Source organism: Onychostruthus taczanowskii, unplaced genomic scaffold, assembly GCF_017590055.1.
Source record: "Onychostruthus taczanowskii isolate IOZ18803 unplaced genomic scaffold, ASM1759005v1 scaffold5, whole genome shotgun sequence".
Lineage (NCBI taxonomy): Eukaryota > Metazoa > Chordata > Aves > Passeriformes > Passeridae > Onychostruthus > Onychostruthus taczanowskii.
The window spans coordinates 5,929,582-5,954,479 of NW_024502568.1; the positions used below are offsets into that span (position 1 = coordinate 5,929,582).

The 24,898-nt window shown below is 39.5% G+C and overlaps 1 protein-coding gene across 1 annotated transcript in view; it reads right to left on the bottom strand.

Moving 5' to 3' along the window:
• LCOR (ligand dependent nuclear receptor corepressor) overlaps positions 1 to 18,245 on the bottom strand; it is a 60,242-nt gene extending 41,997 nt beyond the window's left edge. The window contains exons 1-3 of the mRNA XM_041415391.1: positions 18,182 to 18,245; positions 17,686 to 17,765; positions 3,654 to 3,786 (exon numbers count right to left, since the gene is read on the bottom strand). The gene's annotated coding sequence lies outside the window, so the exon portion shown is untranslated. The remainder of the gene's footprint in view (positions 1 to 3,653; positions 3,787 to 17,685; positions 17,766 to 18,181) is intronic.
• Positions 18,246 to 24,898: the final 6,653 nt, after the last annotated feature.

Here is a 24,898-nt window from a genome sequence, read left to right on the forward strand (position 1 = left end):
TTACTACCTCTTTTAAAAAATGGCCCAGGTTGAAAGGTAATCTATTGAGATTGAGCTATTAGAAGCATTAGGAAAATCTTCTGTGGGACCTTTCAGTGTTAGATTTGCCTTTTGCCACCATTTTCATCAAAAGTACATCAATCCAACAAACCAGCTTTATGGTATGTGTAAAAGATGACTGACATGAAGGGTTGAGCAGAGCTGCCTACAAATCAGAGAGCAGCAGTAGCAGCCTGTTTCTTGACGAAACACCATATTGAGCTTTAAATACTTATCAAGCCCAAATTCCTTTCTGTTAAGCACACTTTTCTACACCTCAGATCTTATACAGTCACCACGTATATTCTTACAGTGAATTTCTGTAAATCCTGTAAATTTCCAGGATGTTTATGTAAATATGTAACCATTTTCTTTAAAACATCCTGTAGATTTTACTTGTTGTAAGTACCAAATACTACAGTTTTAAGAAGACACCAAAAAATGAGCCAAACTTAAATTTTGGTGCATTTATAATCTCACTTGCTTCCCAAATGGTCCACAAGGACACCAGCCTGGAAAAGTGTAGAGGTTTTATTCTGCTGTGGTGGCATTTCTTCTACTTTTCTAATGTCTTCACTATAACCTCCTGAAGGACATAGAAAGGCTCTAAGGAGGCCCAGAGGGACACAATTTGATGACATGACCAGACAGATACCAACTGTGTGACATGTGCTTGCAGCATATACAAGTGGGGCTGGCAGGAATGCAGAGCTTTACAGCACTTGTGTTTTGTGAACGAAGAATCAGGCCTTTACTGTGCACCATGTTCATATGTTCATTTCAGAAATGCTTACATCTGAACATATTTACACATTCAGAAATAAAATATTGCATATGCCTACAGCCATGCATCCTTGTAATCTGCAGCTTCATAGAATCAGCCCAGAATGACAACTTTCTAGTGCTGTTGAAGATAAATGCACTAATTCAGGTCACAGAACTCGTTTTCAAGCAGAAGGGTAGGTACCTAGCACATTAAAGGCTTCTTGCTTAATATAAAGCCTGTATGCTGAGGATTAAAGCTGTTCAAAAGTGAGTGGAAAATATGTGCTGGTGCCCATCCAGCATCACTTGAAATCAATCACATATTTATCTTGACTCCACCTGTCCAGGTTTTTTTTAAGAAAATAAAACTAAAATTAACTAAAACATAGAAATTCTCTGAGAAGAGAAAATACAGCAAAAAAGTATCTGCTCTATATAGTCTGAAGCAGTACCTCTTCTTTATGCTTTTATGTTCAAAAGTGAGTGGAAAATATGTGCTGGTGCCCATCCAGCATCACTTGAAATCAATCACATATTTATCTTGACTCCACCTGTCCAGGTTTTTTTTAAGAAAATAAAACTAAAATTAACTAAAACATAGAAATTCTCTGAGAAGAGAAAATACAGCAAAAAAAGTATCTGCTCTATATAGTCTGAAGCAGTACCTCTGAGCTTTAAAGCCTTAATAGTTTTTGTGTATTTTTATATCAAAACCTTAAAAGGGCAGCATGAAACAAATAAAGGCATGATTTCATTAAACCAGAAGAAGGTCCTGACCTGCCACAAAGCAAAGGTAACAGATAACTAAGTATTACCACTCTGCTTTGACTGGAAAAATAAGAGTATTTAAAGGAAGCATTACTGGATCAGAGTGCCAGGGACACAAATTTCAGAGAAAGGACTAAGATTAATGGACAGTAGACCTGTCCAAAAAGTTTGCTGATGTTGTTAATTCCCTATTCATGTTCAGTACATTAATGTGTGGCCAGTGTTCAGCAAGGAGCTGCATTTTCTCTGATTTACCAGGCTACAAAATACCCATCTCAAATGTTACTGGCAGTGAGGATGGAAAGAAGAAAAAAACCAATTGCTGTCAGGAAGCCAGGAGAGCTCAGCATCTCTGAGCAATACAGGAACGTCAGAGTTCTGCCATTCTTTGTGTCCTCTTTGGTATGACAGTGCCTTGGGATCTTATGGCAGCAGCATGAGTTAGATTTCAAGCAATCTAAACAGAGGCAAACTTGAAAATCATGCATTAAGGATTCAGAACTGACTTCCTGCCAGGCTTCTACCCCTCACCTGTTACTCTTGCACCAAACACAGCTTTGTCCAAGAAAGAAAAACAAGGGTATATTTAAAAAAAAAAAATCTCAAAGATTCTTAGACATCTGGCATGTTTCATTATCTTTATTCTGGGTATCCAGCCATGGACAGAGTATTATACCCTTCATTAACACACTACAATATCTGGCTGCTGGCTTCTCAGCGAATTTAAGAAAGCATACTTTCCTAAAAGACACGTCATACATAAAGATTTAAGTTTAGTGGTAAAGGAATGAGGTCTTTAAGAAACAATTTAGAAATGATGGGAAGGCTTTTTTTTCGTCACCAGAAAAAGCAATATGGAAAAACCTGTATTTTCTCTAGACTTTAGTTTTCTTAAATTCCTTCTGGATTTGAAGATAAATGGGATAAACTCAAAAGCAAAAGGAAACATTAAGTTTACAAGAAAAAAGAAAAATTGAAAAGGAAGCCTTGGAATAAAGGTATTATCTGAACTATCAATAGTAATGCAGTAACTATCCTTCCTACCATCCTGCATGTATTGCAAAACGTATAGAAGCATCATAATGCATAGCTTGTATTTATTCATTTGAGTCATAAAAGAAAGGCTAAGATACTGTTATCTACTTAAAACACCTTTAAATATTTTGGTCACTGGAAGGAGGGGCTGAGGACTGGCTACAGCAATTTCTAATTTGTTAAACTGAAGCCTTACATTGTCCCCCAGCAGATAGGTTGGAATTACTGATTTGGCAGATTTTCTCACACATGGGTTAGACTGATAAGTACGATGTACTTTCATTCAGGATGCATTTGGAAGCAACCTCTGGATTAATGTTTCTCAGATTTGTAGAAAAAAGTGAAATGAGCTCTGTGCCTTCCTTAAGAGCAGTTTAAGCAACAACTCTCCAGAAGATATTTAGGTGATTTTCTAGCACTGAGCATGTTCTCAGAATATTCTACAGCAATTCTTCTGCTGATCACATTTTGAATTCCTCACATATCCCCTTTAGCACTATTCCAATAATATTTTATATTCTAGATTGTTGGGAATAGGGTGGGTAATTATTACCAATAGTGAAAAGACTGATGACCTTTAAGAAAAACTGCATTAGTACATATCCCATCAAAATAAATAGACTTTTTTTTTTAAAAAAAAAAAAAAAACCACATTACCCACCTACAACCACCACTGCCACTTGACCTTTCTTCCAAACAGCCCACCCACCTAAACACTGGTTATGGGGAACAGTTCTGCTGGGTAAGAACTGAGTCATTTCTCCAAAAGTGAAAACACCAATGATCTCATGAAGAGATTTTGTTTAGGGTTAAAGAGTTTTATGCTCCCCAGGCATCAACAGTCTCTTCCAATGTCCCAAGCCCACACTGTTATGTTGCTACATCACTTCAGAGTCAATTTTTATCCTTGATAAATATATATAAAGAAGATAGCTGAAAAATACTGAACATTCAACTTGAACATCAGATCTTTGATACCTACATTGCATGCAAAAAGACCACATGAGATACTATTTCCCACATCCTCCTCCCCCATTAAAACCAACCTTTTCTGTAAAAGACTGCATTGAGGAACTCTTCCGCTTGCCTTTCAAAACGAATGATTTTTGCTTGCTCTTGTCTAAGCAGAGCTTCTTGTCCAGCTTCCGAGGCTGGCTCATCCAGACTGACTAAGTGTTCCTGCAAAGATATTTAATATTTGTAAGATCTTCCAGACTCCAAAATTAATAAAGTTCCCTAGGCACTCAATATTTTACTAAATTCAAAACGTTTTAAGGTACTCAGCACAGAGTTGAATTTATTTAAATCAAAACTTGTTTTTTTGGCTGCATCAGAACATTGTACTTTGTCCTGTTTTCTTGTTGTAAATTGGGCTGGTTTGAAGGTCAACCAGAGGGAGGAATTAACCCCACACAAATGCCTTGCAAGTGATTTCCACATGGAGCTACAATTTAATAGGAAAGTTACAATAAAGGCAATAGTACAGAAACACTGGCTTCAACTGACAAAGAGTTTTGGCACCCTGCTGCTCAGGGTGCTGGTGGCAGTCTGATTAAATGGTGGTTGCACTCCCATTGAAATGATGGATGTGGACTTGTCAAAGCAGTGGTCCTGTGGAAAGGTCTGGTCCTTCCCTGGAGGTGCACTGGTGCTTCCCCCAAGTCCCCAAACCTTGAGATCATACACCACCCTCAAATCCAGGCAGGAAGGGTCAGTACCTCCCCCAGGGCAGGGAATTTGACAATGGAATGATGCAATCCTGTGAGACACAGGATATTTTGGGCAGTCCTTGACGGCACATTAACAGAGATGACCACCCTTAGGCTGCGTGTAACAAAGAGAACACCACACCCAACTCACAGGTGGGGTATGCAGCTCTTACAAAGGACCCAGCACTAACAGTTCATCAGAAGGTGATGGAGGTGGTGCTACAATACATACTTCGGTCACACCTTACACTATAACCTAAGACATTATTCACCCCTTATTCTACACGATCTACATCATACCCAAATTAATACCCATCTTTAACTCTACTTTATATATATATATATACACATACACAATGAAACATTACACACAGGTCTCATTTAAAGTTAGGTTTAAATGTTGAGGTACTCAACAGGTTTCCCCATCTTTCTGCATTTTCTATTGCAAGTATAACCAGGTCCTTGAGCAATAACAATCCCATGGATGGATTTCACTTTGAGGAAGGATTAATCTAAACTATCTTTCCTAACATACCTCTCGTGTACCACAGGGACTTCCATCTACAATGTGCAAGAGTTCTGACTGGGCAGGACCAGCCGGATTGATGGAGCTTCAGCTGTTGACCCACCAGGAGGCCTTTGCTAAATGCAGCTCCCAGTTTTTTAAGGTCCCCTCGCCCAGTGCCTTCAGGGTGGTTTTTAATAGTTCATTGCACCATTCAACTTTCCCAGCAGCTGGTTCATTATGAGGAATACGTTACACACACTCAATGCCATGTTCCCTAGGTCAGGGTTTTATAAGCTTGTTCTTGAAACAAGTCCCATTGTCAGACTCAGTTCTTTCAGGGGTGCCATGGCTCCACAGGACTTGCTTTTCCAGGTCCAAGATGGCGTTCCAGGCAGTGGTGTGAGGCACTGGGTAGGTCTCCAGCCATCCAGTGCTTGCTTCCACCATGGGCAGCACATAGCACTTGCCTTGCCAGGTTTGGGCAAGGGTGACGTAGTCAACTTGCCATGCTTCCCCATACCTTTATTTTACTACTGTCCACCATACCATAAGAGACTTCATCTGCTTGGCTTGCTAGATTGCAGCACACGTCTCACATTCATCCATAAGAGATAATGTCCATGTTTAAGTCCACCCCCTGGTCACAGGCCCATCGGTATGTCCCATCTCTTCCCTGACGACTGGAGGCATCGAGGGCCTAACAAGCTAGAAGTAATTCTCCTTTGTGCTAACAGTCCAGATCTACCTGAGATACTTTAACCTTGGCAGCAAAATTCACCTGGCATGCTGTTACTTCATTAGCCCGACTTTTGGGTACACGTACATCAGTGTGACAGACCTTGACAGTGAGCTTCTCCACCCAGGCAGCAATGTCTTGCCAGATCTCAGCAGCCCAGGTGGGTTTCCCCTGTGCACTGTCATTTGGCCTTTCTCCACCGATCCAGCCATCCCCACAGAGCATTAGCTACCATCCACAAGTCAGTGTAGAGTCTTTGCCACTTCTCTCATTTAGCAATATTCAAAGCCAGCTGGATGGCTTTAACCTCTGCAAGTTGACTTGATCCACCTTGTCCTGTGGTATCTTCTGCAGCTTTCTGTGTGGGGGTCCTCAGAGCAGCTTTCCATTTCCTGTTTGTTTCTACAATTGGGCAGGAACCACTGGTGAAGAGGGCGCTATCGCTTTTCATTCTCTGCTAGTTGGTTATTTGGTGGGACCTCCTCAGCACAGGTCACCTGCTCCTCTTCTTCTTCAGAAGATAGTCCAAAACTCGCATGCTCAAGCCATTTTGTTATGATTTCCAGAATCTCAGTGAGATTAGGATTTCCCATCTAGGTTCCCTGCGTGATCAGCACGATCCAGTTGTTCCACATGGCATCAGTGGCACGATGTGTAGAAGGAACCTTCCCTTTGAACATCCAGCCCAGCACTGGTACTTTGGTTAACAGATGCAGCTGTGCTTCAGTGCCAATCACTTCTGAGGTGGCTTGAACCCCTTTGCAGGCTGCAAGAATCTCTTTCACAGTTGGGGTACAGCTGGCCTCGGACCCTTTGTATCCCTGACTCCAGAATCCCAGCAGTCATCCTTGGGTCTCCTCAGGTCTCTGCCAGAGACTCCAGGAAGGATCATTCCCCCCAGCCACAGTGTAAAGCACATTTTTTACATCCTGCCCTGTCCTGACTGGCCAAAGGGCTACTGCATGGAATCTCCTGCTTAATTTTTTCAAAAGCTTGTTGTTCAGGGTCCCACCAGAAATAATTTTTCTTTTGTGTCATGAGATTGAGGGAGCTTACAATTGTAGTGTACTCTGGGATATGCATCCTCCAAAAGCCCAGAGCGCCTAGGAAGGCCTCGTTTCTTTCTTGTTGGTTGGTGGAGACATAGACGTTATTTTGTTAATCATTTCCGTTGAAATCTGGCAATGTCCATCTTGTCACTTTACTCCTGGAAGCTGAATTTCCTGAGCAGGTCCCTTAACCTTACTTCGTTTAGTGGCAAGCTTTCAGGACAATCTGGATAATCTCCTCTCCTTTCTTGAAGACTTCCCCAGCTGTATTCCCCACTATGATGCTGTCACCGATGTACTGCAGATGTTCTGGAGCCTTACCCTTTTCCAGTGCAGTATGGATCAGTCCATGGCAGATGGTGGAACTCTGCTTCCACCCCTGTGGCAGTCAATTCCAAGTATATTGCATAGCCCTACAGGGGAAAGCAAACTGAGGCTTGCACTCTGCTGCCAAAGAAACAGAGAAAAATCACTGGCAATGTCAATGGCCGCATGCCACTTTACTGCCTGGGACTCCAGCTCATACTGAAGCTGCAGCAAGGCTGGCACAGAAGCACTCAGTGGTGGCATGATTTAATTCAGGCCAAGGTAATCCACCATCAGACTCCAACTGGACTTATGCACAAGCCTTAGAGGCTGTTAAAGGGTGAATGAGTCTTGCTGACCCCCCCTTGGCTCTCCAGTTCACAGATCATCTTATGGATGGAAGAGTCTTGGTCGCTGCAATATTGCCGATGGCGACTGGTACCTGTTGCTACAGCAGAAGTGTTGTCGGAGAGACCAGGCAAGGTATTTTGTTGTCTGATTTGCTCCATCTCTAGAGCAGCTATCCTAAAATCCCAGCAATGTCATTTTGAGTCTTGAGATAGTCTGTGCCGAGGATGCATTGGGCCTCCGAACCAGCCACGATGGGGTGTTCCTGGCTCTCCTTCCCAGTCAAGCTCACTTTAGCATCCAATACAGTCAGGTGCTGGGATCCCCCTGCCACCTCAGAAATAGAAATGGATTCCACTCCCACATACCTTGATGACATCATGGTACATTGAGCACCAGTGTCAACCAAAGCCATAAACCTTTGTGGGTCAGCCATGCCAAAGCCACTGGATCCACACAGTCCAATATATCCAACTGTCCCTTTCCCCTACCTGGCTAAAGGCAGGGCTCCTCTAAATCCCGGTCATTGTACACCTTGCTCTCCTCCTGTAAATATGCCCTTGAGGTCCCTTCACGAGGGTCAGTAATATCATCATTCCTTTACCACCTGGAGCCTTGTCTAAGAGACACCAAAGCAGTGTCGACCCTAGATGAGCTTCTTGCAGTTGTTGCTCCTCCTTTCAGTTCATGTACCTGGGTGGCTAAGGAAGAGGTGGGTTTTCCACCCCACTTCTTCATGTCTTGTCCACGCTTCTAAAGGAAAAAACAGAGGTTACCTCGTGGAGTGTATCCTCTCTCCTTGGCTGGAGGACACCTGGTCCAAATGGCAGAGACTTTTCTTGGTTCTGGCAAGATGTGGTAAATTCCTTCCTTAAGCTCCTTCCTCAGTTTCTGGTGGCCCTCTTCAATTTTCTCTTCCAAGCTCCAGACGTGCCCAGCCAGCTTTGTTTCCACAGATGAGATGTGGATGCATAACCGGGCAGTGACAGCGTCCTTGCAAATCTTAGTTTATTGACCAATGCACCCACCTTGCCCTCTCCTTCCTTCCATTGCAGGGTTGCTAAGTAGTGGGAATATATTTCTGGTCTGAGCCTTGCAAATTTCAACCACATTTGTGATGTGCACTGGACACCGTCTGGGCTCTTAGGGAATCTCTCATCTTCCGAAAAAATGATTTCCAGCACAGCTAATTCCGTTAGGCATTGGATACCTTGGTTCCATTGTGTCCATATTCCTTCTTGCACATGGAGGTCACCTTTTATCTAGCTCTTTTACTTGCTAGCAGCCACTGCCAGAGGCTGAGAGTTTCCTGGGCTTCCCTGATTCCCTGGTCAATGACCACATCCTGGGACAGTGATCCCAGTTGCCCAGCCTCACGTCCTTTCAGAATGGTGTCATTAGCTGCAGCATCCCAGATGCGGAGCAGCCAGGTCAGAAGGGACTCGTTCAGCTGCCGGGTGAACTCCCCCTGCAGCTCACACAACTCATCCAGGGACAGAGGCCGAGTGATGATCTCCAGCTCCATCTCCATCTCTTCCACTTGGGTGTGAAGGTCCTGCTGCCTCCTCATCAGTCACTGTGCTGACTGATTAGCTTTTCAATTTCCTTTTCTGAACCGGGGCAACAACTACTGACTTAGGTTGTCCTGGCTCAGTCACAGTTTGTGTGGACACAGTGCCTGCTGACTGGCTTATTTTTTCCTCCTCCTCCTGAATATGCTGGACCACACCAAGCTTGGTCCTGACTCCAAGCATGGTGTACACAGCGCAGGCCACACAGAGAAGACAGAGCAAAACTAACAACAAGATTATGCCATCCTTGACATCCAGACAGAACTCAGTATTTTCAAAAACTGCTGTGTTGGGCCTGAAAGACTGGAAGAAATCATTCTCTACTCTTCCTGTCACTGGCTGGGTGTGATTATTAACAAGGCTCCGTAATCAGCAGCCCAGACCAAGACAGAAGAACAAAAGTGAATATATATTCTGAATGAGGTTCACTGCCTCTGATATTATCATGCAATAGACATAAAGAACTAACAAAGCAATTTTTATAGCATTCCCTGGTCTCAAAAGGTGTAACACAACTGGCAAATACTTCCCCGTGTGCACAAAAATATGGAGAGCAAGGCACAAGATCCATGCAAACAAGTCATCACATCACGGTGAATAGGCAGTTTCTGTAATACAATGCAAAACTGCAATTCTGACGTCTCTCAGGATGCCACACATTGGGTGCCAAAATATGTGCTGGTTTGAAGGTCAACCAGAGGGAGGAATTAACCCCACACAAATGCCTTGCAAGTGATTTCCACATGGAGCTACAATTTAATAGGAAAGTTACAATAAAGGCAATAGTACAGAAACACTGGCTTCAACTGACAAAGAGTTTTGGCACCCTGCTGCTCAGGGTGCTGGTGGCAGTCTGATTAAATGGTGGTTGCACTCCCATTGAAATGATGGATGTGGACTTGTCAAAGCAGTGGTCCTGTGGAAAGGTCTGGTCCTTCCCTGGAGGTGCACTGGTGCTTCCCCCAAGTCCCCAAACCTTGAGATCATACACCACCCTCAAATCCAGGCAGGAAGGGTCAGTACCTCCCCCAGGGCAGGGAATTTGACAATGGAATGATGCAATCCTGTGAGACACAGGATATTTTGGGCAGTCCTTGACGGCACATTAACAGAGATGACCACCCTTAGGCTGCGTGTAACAAAGAGAACACCACACCCAACTCACAGGTGGGGTATGCAGCTCTTACAAAGGACCCAGCACTAACAGTTCATCAGAAGGTGATGGAGGTGGTGCTACAATACATACTTCGGTCACACCTTACACTATAACCAAAGACATAAATGCAACAGAAGCCTGTAAAATTTGATAACAATACAGAAAATAAGAGTCCATTATAAAGAAGAAAACTTAGATATCTTACACCATGTGGCTGCAAATCTCTCATCTAGCACTTGTTCTTTGGCTATTATTTTTAGATCCATGAAATAACTGTTGAAAGCAAAACATACACAGTTCTCCTTACTCCATATATCCTTCATGCAAACTAGGCAAAAAATGACCAAGCATTATCAACAAACAGGATCTTTTGTGAAGAAGCTCAATAGTAGCTACTTTTAAGTGAAATAAATTTAGAGTTAGCTGTTACAATCTACAATGAAATAAAATCCATTCTCACAATTGCAAGCAGCTGAGTAATCTCAATAAATTGAAACTAGGATAATTAAGCACGTGAGATGCCAGGATACATCATTCATTTTAAATACAGTCAAGAAACTAGAAAACAAGGTTACAAAAATATAAAATCTAAATGCTTAGGTTCCACCCTTAGATGCACACACCTTTTCCTATTTCTTTCAGTTTAATGCCTTGCTACTGCTCAGGAGAAAAATCTCTTTACTGGCCCTCTCCTTCCACTTTCATTTTAAGCTGTATTAAAGATACCTGTATTTACCTAATGCAGGAATGTATACACAGCCATTCTTTGGCTTCAGGGAGTGTTTTGTTTTGTTAACCTTTATAAAGTATCAGTTACCATAATACGTAGGCTGCATCTGGTTTTTTTGCCTCTACTGTATAAGTTGATTTCAGACTCATATCCACATGGGACTAGAAGGGAAGAACTAGAAATTCATTTATAAATCACAATAAATGAAAAATAAGCAATTCTTAAGTTTGTGCTGTCTCAGCTTCAAAAGGTTTAAGAAGCAAGATTATATGACAAGCCCACAGTAAATTAACGAACGCAGCAGTCCCATGAGCTGCGTGCTAAGGGCAATAACACCAAATGCTGTGGGCTCTGGCCTGAACCTCACGGATGGGCTTTCACATCTTATTTGTGATTCAACAGCTTCCAAAAGCTCTCTAGCAAAAGCAAAGGGAGTTACTGTCCCAGGGTACAGACACAAAGCAGTACTTTTTGACAAACAAATATAAGGAACAGAAGTAACAGGTGAGTAAAAACATCTTTGATTCAGTGAAGGTAAGAGCCTGCAGAAGTGAAGGCCTCACAAAATGACTGATGCTTTCTTCCACACCAAAGACTCAAACCTGCTTGCTCCCACAGGAGAAGTTTCTTCTTTACCAGACTATAGCTCTGGAAGAAGCCTAAAATAAAAATAACCCTTGTCCAACACAATGCATTTCAAATCTTCCTAGCACTTTTTGCATCTATAACAAGACACTGTAAATACTAGCCTGGCAGCTCAGTGGAAAAATAGTCCAGTAGCACCCTGCCTCAACATAAACAAATGTATTCTATATTACTCATATAAAGGCAACATAAGAAGAGTACCATTTAATTTACTGAAGCTAACTAAAGCTGTACACTTCTACATAGAGAAGGAATGAAGAAAAAGGGATCAGCCAGAAGAAAAAATTCTAAATGGCTTATGCTGGTGAACAGCTCAGTAAAGGATCTCTTGATCTGCATTTAGGAGAGAAGAGGAATAATAGGAAGAAAATGGCAGTGCTTAGTTTTTACCCCTCAAATTAAGGAACATCTCCTCACATCTGTGGTTTTTATCAGTGTCCATGCTAAGACATCAAAACAAAGAAATACAGTTATGTAAAAGAGTCAGATTTAACCTCACACTTTGTATAAAAAATAGTCTTCAGACATGTTCAGTACAGTACTGACTACATGAGACAAAATATACTGGGAATAGTTCTGCTTATTGCACTTTTTAATTGTCTTCTTATCCATTGTACCATAATTACTCCAGGAATCTGCAGGATTTTTCACCCCAGAAGAAAAATTCAAGCTTTCACACTAAGTATTTGATTGTGATTGCTATTCTACTTCCAAAAGTGAGGTGTTTTTGTTTGGCTTGGGAGTGTCTGGTTGGTTGATTTCTGCTTTTTTTTGGTTTTGGTTTTGTTTTTGGTTTTGGGGTTTTTTTTTGTTTGTTTGGTTTTGTTTTGTTTTGTTTTTTGTTAGGGTGGGGTGGTTGTTGATCTTTTAGGTGTGGTTTTTTTTTTTTTTTTTACATTTTCTAGTATTTCTTCCCAATAACCATTATTTAGAACCACTACTTTCAGGTTTATCCACTCACTCTACAGTCCTAAATCACATCAAAGTTTTCAGTAGCAACACGCAGGTAGTAGGAAGAAGAAAAACCCAATAATATCTAGATAGTATTTTCCTTAGGCATTTTTTCGGGATATTTATAGCTATTCAGTTACTTTTAGGTATTATTTATAACACAGGATTCTTTCTATTCTCTTTGTGCTTCTCTTCAAGTGGGAAATGTACCCCAGAGCATTCCTTGGAATCCACCAGTGAAGATGCAGCATCACTCTATTGGACAATAAACATTCAGAGAAAGATACCTGGAATGGTTTGCACATGTTCCTTGAGGGATAAAGCTCTTTTTTTACATTACGATAAAGAGCATAACTATGTAATTAAGTCAAAGAGCCTTAGAAATACAGGGCTCAGGTTTTCAAAAGGCAAAGCCAACGTGTGACCTTGTGAGACCACCTAACCCTGGGCAGCCTGGCCTCGTCAGCACTAGTGCTGGATGCTCACTGAGAGCCTCCTTGCAGGAAATGTTGATACAGCAATTCCAAATGCTAAACTGCTGACATGAAGAGAACTGTATGATGCAGGCTGCTGTTGTGTAGATGTGCAAACAGCAGTTTCATGTTTAAGCCACAGCACACACACAGATGGAATGGCAAGAGCCCACAAGCCAGAACACGATGAGGTAATTCCTATCCATCTTCAGGGAGGAAAAAAGACAGAGACCACCCATGGCTGACTGGTCAACCCATGGACCTTAGGGATAATATCCAGCCTCCCACCCTACCTCAAAGCAAAATCACTCAGGAACACTAAGTAAGAAAGGAATGTTAAAACATCCCTATGTTGTCTTCTCCAATGTGGTTTTTTTCCTTAAGACTGTACAGTCTTCTTAATTCATAGCCAACACAATGGAGAACAGTTTTCTGTAGAAAAAGCTTTAAGGGTACCAGACACTCTCCTTCTACATGTAAAAGTATCATTCTTGTTGGTTTCATTTCAATGCTATTCAGTTTGTTTACATCTCTCAAAATGCTACGGTCATTTGAGGCTTCACCAGCATTCAGGTTTTCCTCTCCAGGTATTCACAAATTCTTCTCTTGCAATAGTCCATGAAGTTGTTTACTACTTTTACAATCCTATCACTTTTAAGACACCTGTAACTTGTGACTTGACAAAAAAGGTCTGTGTTATCCTGTTTTTCAAATTTATCAAGGTGATTTTCAATTCTGAGCATGTCCTTTAAAGCATCTACGACTGCTCCCAGCTTAGTATTAATAAAAATTCAGATGGTTTAATCAGTTTTAAGACCTCCCTCACTTACTGAATATATATATTTTTATAGTAAGATGACTGACATGATATTTATCAGATTCAAAACAAACAATTTGACTGATTCATAGCTATTGACTATGATTTATTATCTACAGTAGGAGGGAAAAGAAATATATCAGTGGAATATAAATGTAAGCATATTGTGGTGTGGAACCACAACATGCTTACATTAACACTGATGAACAAGAAAAGCTGCAACCCTGCATTACTACTAAACACATCTGGAGATTATCACAAACCATCTTTTCAAGTTTTACCCTCCATTTCAAATTATTTTATAATGACACAATACAAAAGTGACAGTCTAAATGCTTGAGTTTTTTAATTATTAAATCCATTTAAAATGTTTCAGAGCATGTTCCAGCACACTTAGGGAACTCTGTACACAGTTTAAACACACTCTAAAGCCATCAAAAATTGTAAGAGTTCTTCAACTCATTTTCAGATATTTCCTCTGCCATCTTCAATTATTCTACAAGTTAATGCTTTAGATGAGTGACAACTTCTCTTCAGCATTATTCAGACATTTACCACAGTTCATATCTTCTTGGTTATGTTCCACCATAGTCAAAGGTCTTCAGAGTTGTGTAAAATAATTACAAGCTTTTAAAAATACCCTAATCAAAACAGAGTAATTTTGAATTTTAAAAAAACTTCAAATGCTGTACCTTAACACACTTCTCCACAAATGAAATAATTGTGAGAGGTCCTTTCACTGAAGCCCAGGTATTTTAGAGAACTTTGCAGACCAGAATCAATCTTCTGGCATCAAACAGCCTATGAATCCAGAATATACTCCTAGAAGTCATTTTCTCTCTTGCTATTTTTGTAGCTTAAATATATCTATAAAATAGTTAATGTGCTTAGGAGTATTATCCTTCTTGCTCTGCTCTCACCAACTAATGAGATTAGTTGTGTGTCCATGTATGTGTGTTCCTTTTTTCTCTTAATACATATGAATTGCTTTATGTCACTGTAGACAATAGTGTTTTCTTTTCCACGTGAATATAGACTGAATACTCTTAAAGGATTCATTTTCTGGTTTCTCCTTTCTTCTGGCCTTTCTTAGACGAGGCTTGAGCTCCAACTATGAACAAATGACACTGGAGACCACCTCATTTGATACAAACATTCTACATGGAGCCAAAGGTCTCTTCTGTAATGATAGCTCAGTCAGATTATTTAACAAACCACACAGAAAAATTAGGAATCATAATTAAAAAGAGATAATGCAAGTACAGTTCAATCCATCTCAATTGATGGGTCTCTGCTGTACCACAACCTTTTAGAAGGAAAAGTGATAAAGACCACAAGCAATAGAGAATTACCACAATTGCATATTATCCAAATGTGAATTTGTCAGATGTGGTCCCAGAGAACCCAATCTTTCTCTCACCTCATGGAGGCAGCCAGAGCTACTAAATGTTTTGGGGTTTTTTTGTCTTTCAAGGTACCTGTCCATTTCTGCACACAGGCACCGATGTTAATAACCTGGTAGCAGCACCTTAGGTAACCAGTTATTCTCCTATCACATCTTACAGAAACAATTGTGTATTCTGTATTCTGTGATGAAAAGAAAAAATACAGTTTCTAAAAGTTCTACATTACTGCACACAACCCTTTGGATTTGGGAAAAATATGTCTGGGAAGATGCTGGCTCCTCCCTACTTTGTCTGTATTTTGTTAACTCCTTCAAATGAAGACACTTTAGTCCATTTCTCTATTGAAACCTTTCTTGTATTTTGACTGCCAAAAATGCAGGTATTTGCTCAGTATTTGCAATTAGAACTGCTGCTACAAATAAATTAATATTTTTAGAATACTTAAGCAGATGGTTTTCCACCCTTTGAAGAAACCATGTAATTGAACCTGACTGCCTGCAAAAGCAGTAACAACTCTCACTCAAAGAGTGGGACAGCTAATGTAGATTCTTACCCTGTAAGCAGCTCTGCCAATAAACTAATACTGGCCTCCAGTTCTCATCCTACAAGACCAGAACTCATTTTTACTTATGCACAACTACTGGTCTCCTAAGTTAAAGGTAATTCTTATGGGCAAATGAAATCCAGAAAAAAACCCTGAAGATATTTATTGGTTTTGAACTTGTGACACTAGGTACCTGCATGTCACTTACAGGTGAAAATCAAGTGCATTGATTGATTATTCAGCTAATCCAAAAGGAGGTATTGGTAATTATGTGCTCAAAAAAACCCCCAAAAACAGGCCAGCCAGAGCCACAAGCTATCGTAATACGTGGCTTGTGGCTATCCCACTCCCAGCTACACAACCCATTACACACCTTTTCATTCTGTGACTCAGCACTTATGCAAGCACCAACCCAAACCAGGCCACCCTGCACAGTTCTTTTCCAAACAAGGTGAGAGAGGGTGCACATGAACAGCCAGCCTCCCAAAAGAATCAAAGATCAGTCCAGATGTTCAATGGAAGATATGTCAAATAAACCAGTACCATTCCAAATTTAGTTGAACTGAATTAGCTGAAGACTGTCCATTATTTAGCTAAATTAAGTTACAACATTTTTTCAACAATTTGGTCTCACATATTAAAATTTCAATTAAGATGTTGTCAAATTCACACTATTTGAAGGCTCTTGTGAAAGAATCATATTTAACTCTGTATTGCAAGCTAATGACATCAGTGCCAGCAGGGCAGCAATCTGCTGCACCCACAAGAGAAAGGAAGCACTCCCATCCTACCATCTCTGGGATGACACACAAAAACCCTAGACCTAGAAGGACACATTCCCTCAAAAACAAAACAAATGAAAAGACAGGCCAAAAAGCCAAACCACCCAAACCCAAGAGAATTGAGAGAGAGGCTGGAGGGCAGTAAGACTGACTTTTTGAATACCTACCCTGTCCAATTGGCCCACACTATGACCAGTCTCTCACCCACCACAAAATTAATTTCTGAATCAATTCAATGGCTTAACTAGAGCTGTGCTTAACACTGGATTTTGCCCTTTTATGAGATGAGGTAAGAAAAAAGATGGAGCTCCCTTCACAATAAGTATACATACATGTTACCTGCTGTGAGTCTCAATGTAATAACTATGATTTACATCTGTTCTAAATGCAAGCATTCCTAAATCTCCTTTTTTGCCTTAATAAAAGCTGCAATACAGAAACACACATGAACTTGCAGCATGGCAAATACCAGTGTCAACAAGTGTACTCCCTTTATGGACAAGCCATGCAGCTACATGTTAGCTGTTGCAGAGGAAAGAGTGCTTTTGTTTAATTCCTAAGTTGATAGAGATCCATTCTGGTGCTGTTTTACATTGTGCAGGAAGAAGCAGTAGTTACAAATTCCAGTAAATGAAGTTCTGCCAAGACAGATGATCCCTCCTTTCTTCCTATGTTATAGAACAATCACAATTTCAGTATGTGGGCTGAACAACAATCAGTATAGCACCATAGCTTTTGTTTTATATACAACTATGACCTCCTTAAGAAAATGAACTGCAAGTTTATTGTGCTTGCAAACCTGACTTGTCCATGTTTAGTTCTGACTTCATTATGAACAAGCACAGTACAAAATCTACCATGCACAAGAGCACTTTAATAAAAGGATATGGCCCACAGGGAAGAAGATTCCAAGACACAGAACAAGATTCTAGACTGTTAAAACAGACCACTGAAGATAAGCCCACCATCTGACCGTAGTAAACATGCACGAGCCACAGTATGGCTCCCTTGGGGAGGGTTTCATGATTCCCAACAAGATCCCTTACAAAGAACTCAGGAAAACCCAAAACAAATAAAAAAACACCAAACAGAAAGAGCTAATGCACAGGAAAAAAAAAAAAAAAAAGAAAGAAACCCAGCACCTGCATTACATGCTACAAAGAAAAAGTTGCAGAGAAAGAGGCAAGTCTGTTCATTAACCTGCATATTTTAATTTGGAAAACCTTTTTCCAAAGGAGAAAGGGGTAGGAGGTTGCAGATTTTCCATATTCAGTTAACTAGGAGCAGCAAACTCCCTCCCTTTGTCCCTCCCCTACAACTACTAGCTTCACACATCTGCATTGTTACCTTCACTTTTTCTCTTCTCAGGCAGCAGAAAAGACAATTTTCATCAAAAGACCAATCAGAAACACCTTCAGGCTCACAGTCTGTAAATCAGAAGAATAGCAAATTACTTCATATTCATAAACCACAACACAACTGGAGCCAAAAGAGAAATGCTGAATTAAATACCTGTTTCACAACATTCTTGCCTGCTTTCTGAGGATTCAGGCTTCATTTCGGCCATTTTTCTAAATCCCCAGATTACCAACCTATATACATTTTATCTATGCACAACAAATCTGTTTTTCTGAGCACTGCAAAATACACTCCCAGCTACATAAAGATGAACGCACACTCATTAGTAATTTTAGCCAATATGAAACTAACTGTGAGCACTGCCTGGGGGAGGGGGAAAAAAAAGCACAAATCACCACGGTAACACACATTTTCTAGAGGCAGAGCTGAGGCTGCTTCTGTCATTAGAAATGCAGAACAAGATACAAACATAGAGATTGAATACCTTTAAACAAACTGAGATCTTTTAATAATCCAGGTCCAAACAGGCCTTCTAGAATACTTTCAAACCCTAAAAGCAAATAAAAGAATTGTTAGCTTTCTAGATTAGTACGTCACTATAATATTCACAATAGCAGTTCTATATTTATCTGTTCCAAGAACAGAGCTCAACACGTTTTCTCCAAGTATTACAAGATACGCAGGTCAATTGTGATGACTGAACTACCAGTAAATCATAGCACAATCTAGAGTCCACCGACTCCTGTACTTTTCTAAGTAGCTAGGTTAAAAACAAAGAACATTGCAACATTTAAATAAACCATTTTGAAAAGAAAATAGGAAGCTGCAGGTTCTACAACACACCGGAGTAATTTCTACACAAATAAAAATACTCTTATTTAAGCCTCCGAAGTGAAAGAAGGTACATTTTCCCAATTTAAAAAATACATTCTTCCATCTCAGTGGCATTCCGTTACTTTTCTGAATTTCAGTAAACATTAGAAGCAGTATTTCCTCAAGAACTGCCGTTTTGAGGAAGGAAAATTAAAAGGAGAAGGATTCGGCGTTGCCATATCAGTAAGGAATGAAATTTCAATCACAGCTCTGCTCCAAGACACACACAGCCCGATTTACTTCAATGCCACGATTTATACCTCACTTAAAAGAGATCTAACCAATCTCAGTTTATTCCAGAAGAGGAAAAACGTGCACCAAAATTACTGCCATTATTTGGAAAAGTTAAATCAATATTACACTAACCCCCTGCTGGCAGTAAAAAATCTACAGAGCTATTAACTACCCAGTACTGTGAGAAGATGGGTTAGCAGAGTGAGTATGAAAAGTACAAAGATTACTTTAAGGGTGATAGACAAATTCCACCTTATAAAAATGTAATGATCAGAAAAATTCAAGACTATAACTTACTATACTGCCTGCCCTTCCCTCCCCCCTCCAATACTTTTTGCTTTGTAGCTTTAACAATGGTTTGCAAGTAGCTAGGGGCTTCTAGCTTCTCCTACTTCCTTGAGTCTTTGAGTGGCAGAAGAGGAAACAAAAAACAAATTAAGGAAGAAAAATATGGTCTTAAATTTAGAGAAACTTGCATGAGTGAATCAGGGACAGATAAACTACCCAAAATAGAAATGTTTAAGATATCAGTCAAAATCTAAATGATCATGTACTATGAAGGAAATAGTTTATTACACTTCAGAAGAGCAGTAATTCTAAAATAATTCCGACTTCATCCAGATCTAATATCTAAGTTATGTTTTGGAGAGCAGTCTTCAAAAGGAAACGACAAATAGTGTTTCACCCCTCTGGGAGTCAGCAAGAGTGTCATGCACCAGCATCTTCAGTGATCAGATGCAGGATGCTACAGAATTTGCAGGGTGCAACATGACTTAGACAGCAAAAGCATTGCTGAGGTACAACACCTAAAATATCATCTTGGAAAGGACCAAGAACCAAAAAAAAAAAATAAATTAAAAAAAAAAAAAATCCCGTGAAATAACAGTCAAGAGTAAAGAGAAATCAGAAAACAAGGTGGAAGAGGAGAAACTGGAAACACATCCCATGGAACAGCACCTTGTCAGGCAGAGAAGTAGCACTGCCTCCAAAAAAAGCCAATTCAGGCTTCAGGAAGTGGCAGGAACAGTGGGAAAGGGCCGACCAACCTGACCTAGAAGAAAAATAGGAGAATCAGGGTATTGACCCATAGGTTTATAACGTTGAATAGTTCACAACGTTTTTAACATATGGGTAGAGACCCTCAGAATTTGACTCTGAAATGAAACCTGAAGGAAAATAGCTAACCAACCTTGTTCTTGATCTTTTTGTTTAAAACTTCTATTTTATATGTGTGTATATATATATATTGTGTGTATATATATTTAAATAAAAATTTTTTAAAAATCAGAAATTTTACTCAAACTCATCAATCTTTTAATAGTAACTGCCAGTGACTCATGCCCCACAGTTTGCCATGCATGCAATTGCACCCTGAGGTCCCTGCCAAGTTTTACAGCTTGGATATTGTACGATCGTAGTTTGCTAGCCCACTGTTCTGAGTGATGCTAATGCCACTCGGGTTTTATTAATATTAAATATTGGATTTAGCAGTTGCATAGCAACAGCAGAACATCTTATGTGCAATGTTTGACATTAAAAAAGGCAAATAAGGGAAGTATGAATGTATTCAAAAATTATACTAGAGACTGGTGAAACTGCCATAGAGCTGAGCCCTATTCCCCCCAAATGCAAAGTGCAATGCAGCAAAAGCAGTTTAAGCCCTGTGATGTTGTGTTCACTCATTCAGGGCTCCAAAAGAGCAACTGTGTACAGTTAATCATGCAGAATACATTGAAAACAAAATCTTGAAAAAGGAGCTGCCTACTTTTTTATAGTATTTTTTCTCTCCATTGTCACTGCTCTTAGAAGCTTGAAAAGAACATTTCTTTTCCCACCGATTGTCCTTTTCCATTTGGCAGATGATATTTTCCTGCATTTCAAATGGAACAGAAATTAATATGGCTCCCTCTGCTAAATTCCAGTTCCTATATTTTCATCATCTGTATTTCAGTGTCTGATAGTTCACAGCAGCTGAAGAGCAGAGCCAGTGGAAAAGTTGCAGGAATTACAGAATTAAAGAAAGAAAAAGAAAGAAAATTCCAGTATTTTAGAAATCAGTATTAGATTTTCAATATCAGTTGTTTTTAGATCTCTGATATGCTCTTCACAATCAAAGCAGTCACATATTTAACTCTCACAAATGTTACTGGTGACCTCTCCAATGAAAAACATTTTCTGGATGTTAGCATAACAATTTAGAAAAAAATATTTTAATTTTAAAAACCGTACTGAATTTATAAAGTGTAAAACATCTCTCTTTTCTAGAAGACTCTCTAGGAAGTGAAGAATTTGAAAAAAATAATCCCAGAACAAAGAAAGAAAGCCCTTAGTACTGAAGCAAGGGTGAAATAACTTTTTAAATGCAGAGTTGTTACACACTTATTCCTATTTCACAACAGTTAAACTGTAAACAAGTAAAGCCTCCCCTAAAACATCCTCTGGTAAAAATCAGAATATATATGTGCCATTTTTCTGCTAAGGGTAGCAAGGAAAGAAATTAAAACTAAAGAGAAGAGGGGAAAAAAAAGTTGACTATGCAGTCTTCAGCATTATCAATTTCCACTAGTTTTGTCTCCGTACCTAAACAGTTTTATTTTCATCTCTTCTTGGCATTTTTACCCATCTGTAACCAAATATTTTGTCATAAATTTAAACTCTAATTGTAGTTTGATGGCTAATGGTGTAAGACAACAATGTAACATAACAGTTAAATTTAAGCTTTGCAAAGGGAAAGAAAACTAAAACAGTTAAGCCCTCATGTCACCTTCTCCCTTAAAACCAGAACCCTTGTGATCATTAAGTAGCTGCAGGCTCCTTGGGATAACAGTATCTAGTAACACAGATTAGCCAAAGACATATTGTCTGCTACAAAAACAGGAATGCCAGATCTTCAGAAAAAGATAGGGATGCACTTCTGGAGTGCCACTGACACGGAGCCTAGCATGTCAAACAATGCTTTTTTCCCCCTCAAGACAGCACAGGTCAAATATACCTTTGAATAGTCACTACATAATTCAGCCCTAGATATGTATCTAGTCAAAGCAGTAAAGCCTGACTTGAACTTACAGGTACAAATCACTTTGGGGGAAGTAAAAAACCACAGACTACTATTGCTCTGAATGCATTATTACATACATTGTTAATAACTCAAAAAAAAATCAAGATAGCAAGGGCAGAAAATCAAAACCAGCATACATAGTTGTCAACTCCTCAGCCCTTATCTGTGCATATCAATTTAATCGGTGAATATCAATTTATAAACTAAACCTCAACAGACTTAATGAGTACTACCAAGGCCAGCAGTTAAGTACAGTAGGTCATAGAACCAGAGAATCAGAATATCCAGAGTTGGAAGTGATCCACAAGGATCAAATCCAACTGCAATGGACCAGTTGCAACAGAAATTAAGACAAGTGACTAATCAGCATTTATTTATAATAAACAGCCAAATATATAGCAATTTGCACATTAAAAGGACAACTTCAAAAAGCTGGAAATTTAGTTAAGTCACTTAAGACATTAGTTGACTATATATTTTGTTTAAATTTCTTAACCATCTAAGAACATATTAGAAATCATCAAACCCATGGGGGAGAAAATCTGACCTGCTAAATGGGGCAAAAAAAATTAAAAACCAACAAAACCCAAAGCCAAGTGACTAGGAGTAAAAGCACAAAGAGGAGACAAGCAGTTGGGTGATGGGCAGGAAGATTCAGAGCAGAGAAGATAAATCAACTCAGAAATGTTGCAAAAGTCAGAAAGGAGATGCAAACAGCTTTAAAGTAAGCAAAGATAAAATCAAAACCAAGGCACATACAGAATGGAATTTCTAGATAACATATGTAGGAATATGGTAGTATATTACAAAACATTCAATAGAATGGCATAAAATCATTCAACAAAATCTATCAAGGTGGTGTTACTAACATTTTTAAGTTAATTAATGTAACTTAATATTCAATGGATGTGTGCTGGTTTTCTTTCTGTGAGTTACTCAGAGTATTTGCAGCAGTGTTTAATTCCAGAAAGTCCTGAAATATTGTGGAAGTCCCAAAAAAAAAAAAGAAAAAAAAATTCACTTTGAAATGTCACAACATTAAACACATTAGTACCACAGTCTCAAACTGGTAAAGGTTTTGAAAACCAATTAATAGTTCTCAGGAATTGACAGCAAAAATGGTGTCAATCAACATGGGCTTACAGAAATTCTTATTAGAGTCTTACAAAACAAAAATTTTAATTAACAACAGGTTTGATACAATATTTTTAGACTTTTGGGCTGGCATGACACATCTTGATTAAAACCAGATATTTTAAAAAACCCCAGAATTAAAAAAAAAAAAATCCCTAAGCCAAACCAAAGAAAAAAAAATCAGTCAAATAAATACAAAACATTAAAAATCAATTAAGTGACAGCTTTTGAAACATTGGTGGCAGTGAGAAACTACTGGCAATGAGGTCCATCAGGTACTGGTTGTTGGCCCTGTGCCATTTGCCATTTCAGTCCTAGTCAGTGACTTGGAAGAAAGCAGTCACTAAATTTGCTGGAGCTACAAAGACAGGAAGAGCAGCAATTAACTGAAGGCCCAGGTCACAGAGGCTGCTTACGAAAGCAAATGCAATTAAACACTACTTGGAAAGGGGGGTAGGGGGAATGGAGAAAGCCACAAATCACACATCTAGGAACAGGAAAAACAGCTTCTCAAAGACATACCCAGATCCAGCAGCTGAAACTGGAAGCTGATCAAACTCAGCCAGACATAAGACGCTCTTTAGTTTTACAATGGTCCAACTGAAGACACAAGACACACACCCTAAGACTGGATCATTGTTTTCCCTGCTCTAGGACTCTGAAGGTGTTATTTAGGAAAGCATAGGCTGGTTGCTGAGATCTGTTTCCCTTTCATTCTCCCCTAGCACTTTGATTCATCATGTTAGGAGTCTCATTAACTAGCTTGAAGAGCCACCACCATCACATCAGGTTTTTACTGGATTTCTCATGCCTACATTTTCTGGTCAAGATTGGTTATATTTATCCACAGCTATGGGATTTGAAGCAGGAATTAATTCAGAAAAATCCTACACTCTATGTGTAACACGGGAATTCTGTCTCTTTCAGGACAAAAATCTATTAAACTTGAATGTTTCAGTCACAGGCATCTTAATAGAAAAGCAAGACCAAGCAACAAGGGAGGTGGAAAAAAGTCACAGGACAGTTATTAATATACACTAAATCTCATGACATGCATATAATTATAAGTTGTGAATATTCTTTTATTCATGCAACAAAATAGAAGAAACTCCCATCTACCTATGATGAGAGATCTCATTATCTGCATGGAGACCAATTAAGAACTCCAACTACCAGTTAAACCAACTTTGCTTTAGCTTCTTGGGGAGCAGAGTAAAAGCTGCACATCTCAACCAATTTTTCAAATTTCATGCTTCCCCATTCTTGTTAATGAAACTGCACTGTTCAGGGACTTACTGCAGACATTCCTGCTCCAGAGGATTATGAGGACCTTAAATATCAACCTGGTTCTTTAAGAGCAATATAGACACATGCATACACAAGAAAAGAACTAAGGATGTGAAGACAGGTACTGTTTAAAAGAACAGGTGTATCCAAGTTCTGTATAGCAACATACAGCTCTTCTGTAGCTTTTTGCACCAAAAGACCCTCCGTTCTCAAGACAGAATACAGAATATCATGTGCTGAGGTCCCTAAATAGGACCTTGGAGCTCAAGAAAAAAAGAATTCTTTGGTCTTAAGAGCAATGCTTTATTCACTGTAGAAGAGCATCTCCAGTAGAGAAGCTTCATTTGAAGTGATCAAGAAGTGAACAAGATGCATGTTCTGCCAAACAGCCACTACTATGTCACCGTTACAGTAACGTACCACAGCAGTGAGCTGAGAAATCAAAAAAGCAGCAAAAAGCTATAAGAACTGTTGATAGAAGTGCTTCTGACTGACCCTCAGTCCTGCAGGACTTAATTAAAATTCCATTACTAGTTTGTAATTTTTATAAAAAAGCTGCAGCAGACCATCCTCATTCTGCTCTCCATACATCCCTCTCAACCAAGCTATTCTTTT